Here is a 14,794-nt window from a genome sequence, read left to right as displayed (position 1 = left end):
TACAAATGGCTGGGGCTGCTGGGTGAGGAGGGAGGATGGAGGAGAGAAATGGTATAACATCTGGATGAATTTAAAAGAAGATTAGGGAAATTTATGGAGGACAGGGCTATCAGTGGCTACGAGCCATGATAGTTATGTTCTACCTCCACTTTGGAGGCAATATGCCTTTGTATATTAGTTGCTGGGAATCACAAATGGTGCTCACGAGATTTCCACAGGATTCTGGTTGGCCATTGTGACAGCTACCACTCAATCAAGCAGGTCTCGCCTTATGTTCTTATTGTCTTACGTAAACGGGCAGGAAAAGGGCGACAGCAAGTCACTATTTGCTGTGCTTTGGGAGAAAACGTTCCCATGCATCCTGTTCCTTCTACAATTGCTAGTTTTGCAAAGAAGTACTGGAGAAATATTTAATGGAAAGAAAGCCCACACACCCACACAACACCTTTGGCCATCTGACAGTGATAAGGTAAGCTTAGCCCTGCAGCAGAATCATAAAGAAATTCTAAAATATCCTGCAAATGAGGCAGAAAAATGCATACCTCTTTCTGAGAGAAGAAAACTTTCAAGAAACTGGAGGGCAGGTTTTGGCACAGCTGAATCTGGTATCTGTTTGAGCAGAGGAATGTACTTCCTCAGAGCACTGACAAAATCACATTTCTCAGTTGCCCTGTTAGAAGGACATCTGTCCAGACAGTTCCTCAAGTACCAGACAGTGTTAATGAATCACTAACAATGTTGTTTGCCTGGAGCTCAACCAGTTACATGTCAGCTCCTTTTACTGAAAGACCAGACCTACTCAGCTAATGCTCAGTAACCTTTAGCACAAAGCATGCAGGATACGGTAGCCTTTAACATATATAACAGAAAGGTTTAATCAAATATGTGCCTGGGTTAAGCAAGAGAGATCTGCCTGGAAAATCCACACAGGCTGTGTGGATGCAAGTGTACATCTCTATGATCATCCACATTCACATTGCTGTCCTTGCCTGAGCTCTACTGATCTCACCGCAGATCTAGCCAGGAATATGTTTTGATTTCCCACTCCCAAGGATTGAAGAATTCCATTGTAAATGGAAACAGGAGCAGAAATTGCCACAATTTGCATGTTTTTCTGAAGTAAAGAATGGACATCACACAAGCGAACAGGGGTGGCCTTCACTATAATTGTTATTTGGTATGAAAATGTTTAATAAATGATTACGTTCTGCATTGCTTTTGATATTTCACTTCCATTGAAATGCATTCAAATTAATTATGTTATTTCAGCCATAGCAGATAGCAAGTTGAATATTGTTGGTTTTAGCAGAAGCTGAACTGTAATGGAACGGACAAAGCACTGACTGCAATGAACACAGGATGGGATGGAAAGGAAATTGCTACGTCCTTACACCCCTGACCTCTCCTTACTTGACTTACTTGATCTGAGACCTGTGATGTAGAATACTTTCTACCTATTTTGATAGGAGCACTCTGGTACAGAAGGTAAACACATCTCTCTTGCTGGATGCAAGGGCACGTCCAGTGGAGTCCAGCATCTGCAGAGATCTGATGCAACAAGAGATGTAAATATAAATGTCAGTAAATGTAAAGAAGCCTGACTTATGAGCTAGACTCAGCAGTTCACACACCTCATTCTGCAACCCAGTTAAACCAGATTCATTTGCAGACTATTGTGAGGGATGCATTAACCTACCAGTTTGAAGCAAATAATACTCTCTGCAGGTGTTTGATTATTCTTTAGCTATGAATATTACGATGTCTCAAACCGACATGACTTTCAGCGTTCTGAATAAGTTGTAACATAGCCAGAGGAGTTTTCTTTTCTTACATGTATATGTATCTGTATCTGACAGTTAAGAAATTGAAATATTCCTCTGAGGACCAAATTGTTACTGCTACAGCATCTAAATAAGATTGCATTTGTACAAATGTTTCATACCCAGCAATCTGCTGCCTTAAAAATGAGTGATTTTGGTGAAACAAAAACTCAGGCCTAAATCAGTAAAAGCACTCAGATGCCTTGTGAAGTTTATATGGATAAGCATCCGATTTGATTCAACTACTTCCACTTTCTGCAGTGAGCTGACACTGGGGCACATTTCATTAAGAATTCAAAATGGCTCTGATCAGCTAGAGAGCTTGGCAGCAAAGATAGGTGTTATGTACTGAAGTTCTCACCCTAGGCCAGCAGGGGATACTGTAGATAGTTTTCACTCAGATCCACATATGCAAATAAGGGATTGGAAGTGACGTTCAGTGAATGGATAGTTACAGAAAGTTGTTACAGTTGTGTTGTAGTGGAGCTCTATATAAGCAGGCTGGCTGAACCCTTCAGTTCAGTTCTGTTCTGGCCTGTGAATAAACAAGAGCTGTTTGAAGAATTGCTGTGTCGTCTGATATGTTCACCCACAATTTAGCACAATAATAGCATTATGTGGAGGAGGAGGAGGAAGAAGAAGAAGAGGATGAGGAGGATGAGCCAGGGTAAACAAAGCTAAATTGGGGCTCTTGCTGTGCATTTGCACCACATCACCCTGACTGCTCTTTCTTACCTCCCATTTCTGGTAAACAACTGTGACCTACCTGCTGGCTGCACTTGGTGAGTCACTTCTGTCTTCAAGGTAGCTGGCAGTAAATCAATTGTAGGAACCAAACAGATATACCTTTTTATTGCAAATGAAACATTGATAAATTTCCATGTAGTCATTTACTGCCCAGATCAAAGGCACACTGAATTTACAGTACCTTCTCCCGAAGACTGGGCCCAGGGAAGGAGGAATCCAGCCAGATATTCCAGGGCAAGGAATTACACAAAGTGAGTTTCATCAGAAAGAAGTTCCTGCCCAGCATATCCACCTGGCTGGTGGTGAGATACAGAAAAAGTCTAGGAATTGATCAGTTTATTCCTATTCCATATCAGTTTCACATATGCTCAGACATAGATCCATTCCATCCTGCCTTTTGTGGATTTTTTTTATTTCCCCCAAACTTCATTTAAAATACCATTATTTATTCTTGCTTTCCTTCTTTATCTGCTCACTGTTGGAGTATCCATGTTCCATTGTGATTTTCAAGGATCCTTAACTGCTACTTATGCTGCTTGCTGTCATTCTGAGTGTGCCTTTTAAAAGCTCTGTTTAATATTGTGTAATAAAGAAAGTTTTACTTATTAAGTTAGAGTAGTTAAAGTGCAGGCTCATTGTAAATAACATTTTGCTTTTAATCAGCCACAACTGCCAGGGAATAATAAAGTCTATAGTAATGCTTACTAGCTATAGGAATGTTGTTTACGGATTGCTAGAATCAAAACATTATGTAGATACTTCTCAGTAATGAAGGCTGCAATTCTATACACACTTACTTGGAGCCACTCCCTTTAAACTCAGTGTTCATGCCAAGAACAGCACTGTGAATCTTTCTTTTACAGCTAGTGCAGTCCACACGTTACCAAGCCAAGTTGATAATTTCTTCGTGATGAACAGTGAAAGTAACCTTACATGAGGTAATTGTCACCGCACTGACAGGCTCCTTTCTGATTTTTGTGTTGTTTGACAAGATTATTTTACTGATATTAAAACCCCGCCACCTCATTATAAACAGGCTTCTAATTCTGCAAATTTTCAATCCCCCCACCCTCATGACAGCTTCCTTTAAGTCAGGCCTCTGTAGTTTATGACCCACCAAGCCAAACACATCCAGATATTCTGGCCTGATAAGTACTGCATGTTTTGCAGCCCAGGCAGTAATGATATTTGTGATGATGTACCAGCTCAAGAAATGAAGATTGAGATTTTAAAACCATAGTAATGAAAAAAGATATGCTGCCAGGTTATTTTCACTGCAAGCTCTTCTCTTTTGAAGAAACTATCCAGTTTCTCTGCCTTGAAGCAGTAAAACTATTTGCTCTTTTTAAACACACCTACCCACACACCACACCGTCTGAATCATCTTACTGCCAGTGAATGCTTTAATCTCGTTTGAAATGTGATTTATCTTTCATCTATCATGAAGAAAGCACTGGCAAAGCCAGAATGGAAGTTTTGGCATTGACCTAAAATGAGCCACAATTCCATCTGAAGTTATTCCATATATCATCATTATAGGTGTAATTACATATGCATACAATACTTTATCATAATAACTTCTGTTACCCTTGAAATAGACACTGGCTTTCAGAGCAAATGAAGTCTAAGCGGAAGCAGCTGGAGCCCCATTACATGGTTAATATTTTAACAAGCCGAGGCAATTTTGCTACCTTGGTTTTTTTGGAGGGTGATAGACATTATCTGAAGCCCAGCTCATTTGTTTTGGATTCTCTGCAGCGTTAGGAGTGCATTTTAACCAAATGGCCAATCTTTGAATACGCAGGAAATAAATTCACTATTTGTGAAGCCCGAAGGCCTGAATGCTCAACACATAAATCAAAGGGCAGCAGATGCAGCGAGCGAGCAAAGCTGAAGCTGCATTGACGTTTGAATAGTAATTTGGGTGAGGGAAGCTGAGAGATGGGAAGAGATGGAAAGGGACAAATGGAGGATCAGCTGAAATACAAACTAAATCAAGTGTCAGACTTTTAGCAACTTCATTGAGAGTACAATGGCAGATGCATACCCAAGGGGACAGGAGACACTGAATTATTCTGTTCAGCACCATCAGGGTGGCTAGCTGACTGTTTTCCAAGCGGATGCAGTCTAGGTTTGGCTTCCACACTCCAAGGCATCGTGCTAGGTTATGGATTTTCTTTATAATCAGATGTTGCACACAAAATTTACAAAAGATGGGATTACCCTAAGACCAAAAGGTGTTTGCAATATTGATTTGTTGCGAGGAAAAACGATCTTGAATTCTAAAGGAGAATTTTTAGGGTTTACCCCTCCGGCAAAATCATTGTGGGCTTTGATATGCTTTCAGCCCCAGCCACAAACCATTTCAGGAAGAGTCTTTGCATTGAAGCCCCCTGCAATAATAATACTATTATTATTATTATTATTATTATTAACTAAAAACACAGTTTAAATCCAAATGGTTTGTAATTAGGAGTATAGAACCAACTCACACCATTGGCCCATCTGCTTCAGTGTTGTCTACAGAGACAGCAAGCAGCTCTCTGGGGTTTCAGTCTTTCCTAGCCCTATCTGGAAATATCAGGATTTGAACCTCGGACCTGCATACAAAACATGTATAGAGTGATGGTCCTTCTTCCCGCTGAGCTATGGTCCTTTTGCAGGTTGGTGAAGTGGGTGACCGAAAATGTTCCTTTTCTTTAAAGCAAGATGGATACACTGCAATCACCCAGGAGGTAGTGGTGGTTAGGCAAATCCAAACATAATTGCTACTTAGAAATCTATGGAATAAATGATGCAGATAACTTTGTAGGTATTATATATATATATATGGTACCTCGGGTTACATACGCTTCAGGTTACAGACTCTGCTATCCCAGAAATATTACCTCGGGTTAAGAACTTTGCTTCAGGATGAGAACAGAAATCGTGCTCCGGCAGCGCGGCGGCAGCAGGAGGCCCCATTAGCTAAAGTGGTGCTTCAGGTTAAGAACAGTTTCAGGTTAAGAACGGACCTCCAGAATGAATTAAGTACTTAACCCAAGGTACCACTGTATTACATATATCTATAGGCACCAGACACACCACAGATGGTAGGCTGGCCAGGGAGAAAGGAGGGCAGAACTTTGGCACCTTTAATAGTTCTGTAGGAGAGGGAATTTAAGCAAGTGTAGCTTATAACTAGGGATGTAAGAAGGTGCCATTGTTTGTTCCACCCTGTGTTTGTTGCACGCAACACTGTTTCCCATGTGTGCAATGCTACATTATTGGTCTTGGTGACCGCTGTGGCAAAATTATGTAATTTCTTCTGTAAATAACATTGTCCATTTGTTATTTCACCCCATTCATTTCAATGCATAGGGAATATGGTACAAATGGGGACGACATAATAATTTATGCATCATTTGTGGTCTGGAAGCAGCAACAACAGCAATTGCCAATTGTATTCTCTGGATTGATTTCCATTCCAGACTTGGGACGAATTAGCAAACACCAGCAATTCCTGCTCTCATTTCTGTTTTGTTGGACTTTTGGGGACTCCCTTCTTGTAGGTCAAACTAAACCTGCTGCACTTCCTTCTACGCAACTATTGAAGGTGAAGAAGTCTTGTCCTCTTTTTCATCTGGCCACCATAGCAAAAGGCACCAGAGAATCTCTTCTTCTACCATTTGGCTCCAAACACTGCCTGCCTTGTGATCACTTTGCACCCACAGCTGTGGGGGGAATCCTTCCCTACCTCTACTTTACATGGCTTTACATGGCTTTACTTCTTCTCCTGGCATACAGTGGTACCTCGGGTTAAGAACTTAATTGATTCTGGAGGTCCATTCTTAACCTGAAACTGTTCTTAACCTGAGGTACCACTTTAGCTAATAGGGTCTCCCGCTGCTGCGCGATTTCTGTTCTCATCCTGAAGCAAAGTTCTTAACCTGAGGTACTATTTCTGGTTTATCGGAGTCTGTAACCTGAAGCGTCTGTCATCTGAGGTACCACAGTATTCCTCTCCATCCTGGTAGGCAGTGAAGTAATGAGGTTGCTGGCAACCACTGCAGAGTCACACATTCTTCTAGCCTTGAAAAAAATGCTGGGAGTGGAGCCAGTATGCCAAGCATCCAGAGGAAGTGCTTAGTTTGCTCTAACAATGTGTGGATCATAGACATAACTTGGTAGGCCATTTCTGCCCCCTGCTGTGTAGGCCTGATATTGCTGTTTCCAACGCATGTGGGATGTTTCATCCTATGCCTTGGGTGGCTAATATGTACCCCTCCAGATGTTGAGCCTCTAGACTGATGTTTTATTTTGAATGTATGCTGCAACATGTTCTTGGCACAATAATAGTCCATAAGTAGCAGTCTCAGTCTGCTTTATTAGTTGTTCTGCAATAGTTTTCCAATGATGCCACCATATTCCTGTCTGGAGGGGCTATAATGCAACAAAAGTGGGAAAATGCTTCCCCCAGCATTTATAGTATGCAAAGTTGCAGGATTAGAGTTACAAGATATAAACTAATTGGGAATAAAGTAGTATGATTGCCCTCAATAATTTGCACAATGAGCAAAAATAGTATTGAAAGTTGAACTGTGTATGATTGCCCTGATAGCATCATAAGCAAAATTATCATGAATACACAATAAAAAGGACATCTGGGGATGGCATTGTTGGGTTCCCTACTTCCACCCCCATGCAGTATGGTCAATGGTTAGAGATAATGGGAGCTGAAGAAGTCCAGTAACATTTTAGAGGGTGACAGGTTCCCCACCCCGTCCTGTACCTTAAGAGCAGGGAGAAGGTTCAAGGAAGAGCTATACTCTTTTATGTTCTATAGCTAGCTTACTGGCCAGAAAACTCTCTCTCTTCCTCATTGGATTTAGTAGCAACTGCAGCATGAAGTTTAGTTTATTAAAAGGCTGCTTTTCTACAGTGGGCTATGCCCAGAGGAGTTCATATCAAATAAATAGCAACATACAGCACTGTATCTGAAAAACAATTCATTACAAAACATATCAAACAAATTCAAATAGGACAAAGCAATCTAGTCATTTCAGAAACAACCGGCATTGTGCAGGCATGTTTCCTTCCAGCTCACAAATTCTGAGATTTAATTTCTTCATGGAGAAGTGGAATTGGAAGGACAAACTTCGAGTCTCATGGACAAACCATGATGCCTGGAAAACTCTCCTTCAGCACACAAATCTTCTCCACAGGGGACATAATTCTGTACATTTTGGTTCAGATCCATTCTTCTGGAGATGGATGGAAAGACTATTCAGGTTACTGTGCACTGAGCTTAGCAAAGAACAACATTTAATACTACAACACTAGAACTCAGGGCCATCAAATGAGGCTGAATGTTGGAAGGTTAAAAAGGTAAAGGTAAAGGGACCCCTGACCATTAGGTCCAGTCGTGGCCGACTCTGGGGTTGTGGTGCTCATCTCGCTTTATTGGCTGAGGGAGCCGGCATACAGCTTCCGGGTCATGTGGCCAGCATGACTAAGCCACTTCTGGCGAACCAGAGCAGCACACGGAAATGCCGTTTACCTTCCCACCAGAGTGGTACCTATTTATCTACTTGCACTTTGGCATGCTTTCGAACTGCTAGGTGGGCAGGAGCAGGGACCGAGCAACAGGAGCTCACCCCGTCATGGGGATTCGAACCGCTGACCTTCTGATCGGCAAGTCCTAGGCTCTGTGGTTTAATCCACAGCGCCACCCGGTTAAGGACAGACAAAAGAAAGCACCAGTTGGGAGAACTTCTGGAACAACATGTGTGGGGAAGAGAGGGGGGTTGCTCTGTCTGGCAAGCCAAAATGATTGTGCTGATTGAATTATTACCTTAGTGCAATGGTGGGCAAAAGATTCATGCATTACAGGTACCATAAATCACAGGGAGCTTCCAACTCGTGGCCCCTTCCAACTCTACAATTTTATGATTCTATGATTATGATTCTATTCCTCTCCAAAACTTGTGGACATATAATGAAGCCAGGAGTGGAAAGTTGCTTTGGAATCCCCTCCCAGGGAGGTTTACAGAGACCATTGAGTTGGGACACATTACAGGAATGGTTCAGTCCAGTGGCGTAGCGTGGGGGGTGCAGGGGGGGCCTGGCCGCACCGGGCGCAACATCTGGGGGTTAGGGTTAGGGGGCGCAAATCCACGGGTTAGGGGGCGCAAATTACTTGCCTTGCCCCGGGTGCTGACAACCCACGCTACACCACTGGTTCAGTCTAGGACATTTGGCCATTGCAAGAAACTGGACTTGCTTGCTTACTTGTTAGTTTCCCATTCTAACACTTTTTGAATAGTTGACAGATACAGGGTGTCCGAATCAGAGTTATGATGCCCCTGCATACAAACAATTTATAGCAAGAGACAATGTGGTTTCTCTCTCTCTCTGCTTATACACTTCCTTTTCTTAAAAGGTGTCCATTCTAGCTTGACGTTGTACTGCATAACATTTATTTATGATTCTGAGTTGGCAAGGATGCAATTTGCAGGGCCATTGGGAGAGATTTATTATCACTCTCTGGCTTCCAGGTTGTAGTCTTTCAGCCAAAAATGATCCAAGATGAAGTATTAGTTAAAAGAAGCATGGCCCATTTCTGAACATAGCAAGATGTTAATTTTAGTGTGGAATTTATTGGTGTCAGATTTCTGCTAACAAAGGCCGAATCTTGGGTTTTACTTGGAGACACTGCTGAAGCTGATGCTCTTGTTACATTTCCCAGCTCTCCAAATGCCCCTCTTTGCCCTGTCACCAACTTCCTGGAACAAAGGTGTTCCTGTTTTGTACAAACTGCACTTCATAGTTTCTGTACAGGTGCTAGTGGCAGCACCAGAAAAAAAATATGGACAGGAGAAGGCAGATGGGGCAAAGTGAATATACGAAGACCCCTGCTGGATCAGACCAAAGGTCTATCTAATCCATCATTCTGTTCTCAAAGCGGTCAAACAGATGGCTGTCAAAAGCCCACAAGGAGGACAGTAGCCCAATCTCACTCTTTCATGAACCCCAGCCACTAGAATTCAGAGGTACACTACCTCTGATGCTGGAGCTAAGATATAGCTGTCATGAAGAGTAGCCATTGATAGACCTGCGGTCTATGAATTCATCTAATCCACCTTTAAAGCCATCCAAGTTGTTGGCCACCACTACATTTTGTGGTAGTGAATTGCACTGTTTAACCATGTGCTGTGTGGAAAAAGTACTTCCTTTGGCCTATCCATTCATCTCCTCTAGATTCTAGTATTGTTAGAAGATGGGGAAACACCTGTCTATTCACTTTCTCCAGCCTATTCATAGTTTTATATACCACTAGCATGACTCCTCTTACTTAAAGACTTCATGTCTGTCCCAGTGTTGGCCTGGGAGGACTCTGTTTTGGATGATACAGCAGTCATCTCATTCAAGGATGAACCCTCCACACTCCCTTCTATACTGTCTGAGAATGATTTTCTTTGCAGCTGTTCTTGCTCCTTCTCCACCACCATTGCAGGAGCATGCAATTGCAGATAGGCTACAGGCCCTTTAAATATTGGAAGCAGCTCTCCCAGAGGGTGGAAACCCTGAAAGGTAAAGCCAGGACAGGTTTTTAAAGGCTTCCAAGGACTCTAAACCTTTGCCAATGGAACATCTTCTGAAACTCACCTGTCAGGAGCCACAGGGAGTTGCTCAGGGATTTGCCTCACCTAAGACCCAAGCCCCAGCAGAAGATGATAGTGTTTTTTCAAAACTAAAATGTCCCAAATGTTGCAGCCTTTCCTTGCCGGTTGTTGCTCCAGCACCTTGGTAATTTTGGCTGACAATTTTGAAAGTGCATTTCTAGGCAGGGGCAAAGAGTTTTGTACCACATAGTAGAAAGAAAAGCAGCAGTGCATTATTTGGATGTGGAGCAACACTCAGGTTGTGGGGCCGCACTTTTAGCCCCATGCACAAGTCTCCATCAGCAATCTTGTTGTCCATGTATTAATGTTAATAGCTAAGGACAGATTTATTTTTCATACATTTCTTTATCTACTCTTTTAAAAAGCCATGTACGTCAGTGGCCATTATCAAATCCCATGACAAAAATTGCCATAGATTTATGTTGAAATCTTACATCTAGAACATTGTATGATCTGGAGCTTTTCTGAGAGACACCCTCCCTCCCAATATAGCATTTTAGACTTCAGAAGTATCAGCTGGACATATTGCTGAATCAATAGATTATCTCCAAATAGTACCCTGAATTCCAATATAGCTGCAGTAATTATCTATATCAGTTAGCAGTTGTGGGAAATAAGGTCTTAATTGAAAGTTTAATTAATGCATTCATCTAAAAGCATGTTCTGGAGTGGGAACCACAGCCTTATGAGAAAGCATTCACACTAGCTTAGTTAAACTAGTGATCCTCCTTTGAACTGCTGGACTCAAGGCTATAGCAAAAAAAAGAGAGAAGAATTTGGAACTCCCATCAAGTCCAAAAACATTTTGCCATGAGGGATACAAAGCTGCTTTTTGAGAGAGAGAAAGTAAAGCTCCATGGAAGTCACAGAACTTGTTCCAGGGTACTTTGGATCCTGACCATGAAAAGCCACACTTGGCACTACTTCATTTCTAGGTCAACAGAGAGTTCCGAATTTATAGTTTTGTCATGGAGCAAATGCTCTTGCACAATTATCTTGTCACGTTCTGCAGCAAAGTAGAAAGTTGAGCTCTGGGATGTTTAGATAGTGCTCCTGGGGACACTTGGAAAATGTAGCCACTTCAGCAGACATCTGTCACACCTAATATGGAAATATATTTCTTCATTCTGGAAACAGACACCTTCTCACTTGCTTAAGCAACCCATCTGATTTGAGAGCACCTAAAACTGCAAGGCAACAAGGATTTTTTGTTCCTACAGAATGGAATGCACATCGCATGGGATAAATCTTCAACAGAATCCTCAAGAATCCCTTGCAAACACAGTGACTATCATTGCCATTTTCTTTTAAGTTTGCATGGTATTTAAAACTTAAGTCTAACACCTAATTAAATTCATAAGGTCCCATTTGCACTATGCATTTAAAGCAGTCCAATAACTCTTTAAGCTACCATAGTTTCCCCCAAAGAATTATGGGCACTGCAGTTTGTTATGGGTGCTGAGAGTTGTCAGGAGACCCCTGTTCCCCTCATGGAGCTACTGTTCCCAAAGTGGCTTAACAACCAATCCCTCTTCCCAGGAAGATCAAATGTTTTTCTCAAAGAATAGCATTTCATTAGAGTGTATTCAGGCACTCATTTCAAGAATCATTGACTTTATTTTCCAGAATATCATGAGGGCATTTCCCCCCGCAGGAGATCTACTGTAGCCATGTGTTAGGAAATGGGAAGGTCATTAGAAATGACTAATAACACAGTCAGTTCAACTGTACTGATTAAATGCCTTCTTTTAAAAACCTTCTAATAAGTTCAATTTATTTACGTAACTCTTTGTTCCGATCCCATAAGCCAGTAAGCACAGAACACACACAATCAGGACAATTGTCTTGGTTTCAGAACAAGGGTACAATTTAACCACGCGACCAAGTGTACCGCATTTGCTTAAGGGCCTGTTAGGATTCATGAAGCAATGGGGGGAATCAAAGGACTCTCGGATATGATATGTTTTGTGCCTTAGAGACAGAAAACAAAAATTAACAAATACATACAGTGCATCATTAAACAGAAAACAGAGAGATGTGACCTTGTGAATGGATCAGTAAGTACCCAAAGGGCACTATTAAAAGATATTTACAAAGTGGTTCCATTTTCCAGTTGAAGATAAAAGTTTTGCCTCAGGGCTATGTTCCCTGACATTTATATTAAATTAATACAACTTTTATTTACTTGCTCACAGCCATTGTGGTGCATTTGTATGCTCTAACTAAAGTGGTCTGTTTTTCAAAAGGCCTTCCTTCAGAAGCTACTCTCATGGAACACGAAGAGACAGGAACGCATCGTTGAATCAATGTTGCAAAGCCACCCCCATCACAGTGTCCAAATGCATTGCATTCATAAGGAAAAGTCTACCAAGCATTGGCCACTTCAAAGGCTCTGACAATGGATGCGAATCCAGCATTTACCAGTTCTGATCCAAGATTCTCCACTTTGTCAAGCTTTTAAGTGGATGACAACAGAAAAGTGAATAGAATCCCAGTCCTTTTACTGCTGGGTCCAACAGCCTTGCATACCTCTTATATCATGCCATCCACCTGTACCATATGAATAAAACCTAAATTTAATTAAAGCTTCTAATCTAATAATGAATTAATTTTCTAACCTATGTGGAGATCTGTGCCTATTATTCGGGCATTTAAATATCCTTGTGCAGGTAATAACCATATTTAAAATTAAAAGCAATTCGCTGTGTGAAGAAGACACAATTAGATGAGAAGTCCTTTATTCCTGCCTCAAATGTTTCATAAAGTAGTATAAATGCAGAATTAATCACATTTTAGAAGCGGACTGTGATGAATACATAGGAATACCTGACCATAGTCAATCACATATTGGTTGCCTTCTCTGGCCCTCTGACAGTGGGATGGATCTAGTGAAGTCATTTCACTTGGGCAAGGATTTCTGTTTGAACAACAGAATTTTCCCTCAAAATAAAACTGCTCTGGGGGGTTGTGGGAACCCCTGGAACAAATTTGGGGAAACACATGGAGGGATATGTGGGAGGAAAAATTCCACTGCACAAGCGGAAGTCCTTGTGATAGCAAGGTGAGTTCACTGGACATAATCCAGAAACCCCAATTATCTTCTTCTTCCCATGGTCCAATGTATTGCTTTTGGGCAAAGCCATAACAGACCCTTCCTCGGACCAAGCCAACACTTGTCTAAGGTGTTCTTCCATCCCCACAGAGATGCATCTAGCGTCTTCATTCTATAGCTTCCATCACATGTTGAAAATGCACCTCTTTACCCTGGCTTGGTAGGTTCAGAGTATGTGTGTGGGGGTATACATTTTATATTTTATTTAATCAATTTGGCACTGCTTTATTTTTAAATTGTTTTACATTAATAATAATAATAATAATCAATAATAATAATAATAATAAACAACTGATGTATGTCTTTTACTTGTTTTTACAGTGGTACCTCGGGTTACATACACTTCAGGTTACAGACTCCACTAACCCAGAAATAGTGCTTCAGGCTAAGAACTTTGCTTCAGGATGAGAACAGAAATCGTGCTCCGGCGGTGCAGCAGCAGCAGGAGGCCCCATTAGCTAAAGTGGTGCTTCAGGTTAAGAACAGTTTCAGGTTAAGTACGGTCCTTTGGAACGAATTAAGTACTTAACCCGAGGTACCACTGTACTTGTATGAATATATTGCTCTAACCTGCCCAATAACCATCTGATAAATAAATACAGCGGACGCTCGGGTTGCGAACGTGATGCATGTTCACAACCCGCAGCGTCCGCAACCCACAGCGGTGCGTCTGCACATGCGCAGGTTGTGATTTGGTGCATCTGCACATGCGCAAAGCGCAATTTAGCGCTTCTGCACATGTGCGACTGCTGAAACCTGGAAGTAACCCGTTCTGGTACTTCCAGGTTTCAGTGGTCCGCAACCCCAAAAAAACGCAACCTGAAGCGTCTGTAACCCGAGGTATGACTGTACCCCATGACTTCAAGTGGAAAAGAAAAATGCTTATTTAGAACAAACTAGCGTGGAGAGCCTGTTCCATGACCCACAGCCGACCATGTGTACAGGTGGATTAGACCACCGAGTGAGTAATTATCAATAACTGCTCACAGTTAGCACTCTTCAGACACCTGTATGTGAGGACTTACGTTAGACACAATTGATACACATGTCGTTTCTTCCACCTTTTCCAGAGAGCATCATTTTCTATTACTTTGTATTAAACTGGTGGAGCGACTACTGAGAGGGCCCCCTCTGCCGGTTTCAGCATATGGGAAGGTTTGTGGGGAAGGAGGCAGTCTTTCAGATACTTGGGGCTTGGTGTCCATAGGGTGGCAGGATTAGTCAGGCAGCATTCCCTGCCCTTGTTCTTCATTTCCCCCTCAAGCCACAACCTCCTAAAGCAGCAGAGTCCTCTGAATAGATGAACTGCTGCAGGACTAAAGCACAGCTCAGTGCCCTTTTCAGACAAGCAGTTCTTTCATCTGCTTGCCCTCTGAATGGCCGGGCTCCTGAGACAGAGACATTTTTATGGCATCCCTAGAGAGATGGGCATCTAGGTCACAATGACTTTG

This window comes from Podarcis bocagei (genome assembly GCF_964188305.1).
Source record: "Podarcis bocagei genome assembly, chromosome: 3".
Classification (NCBI taxonomy): Eukaryota; Metazoa; Chordata; class Lepidosauria; order Squamata; family Lacertidae; genus Podarcis; species Podarcis bocagei.
This window is presented reverse-complemented; position numbering follows the sequence as displayed.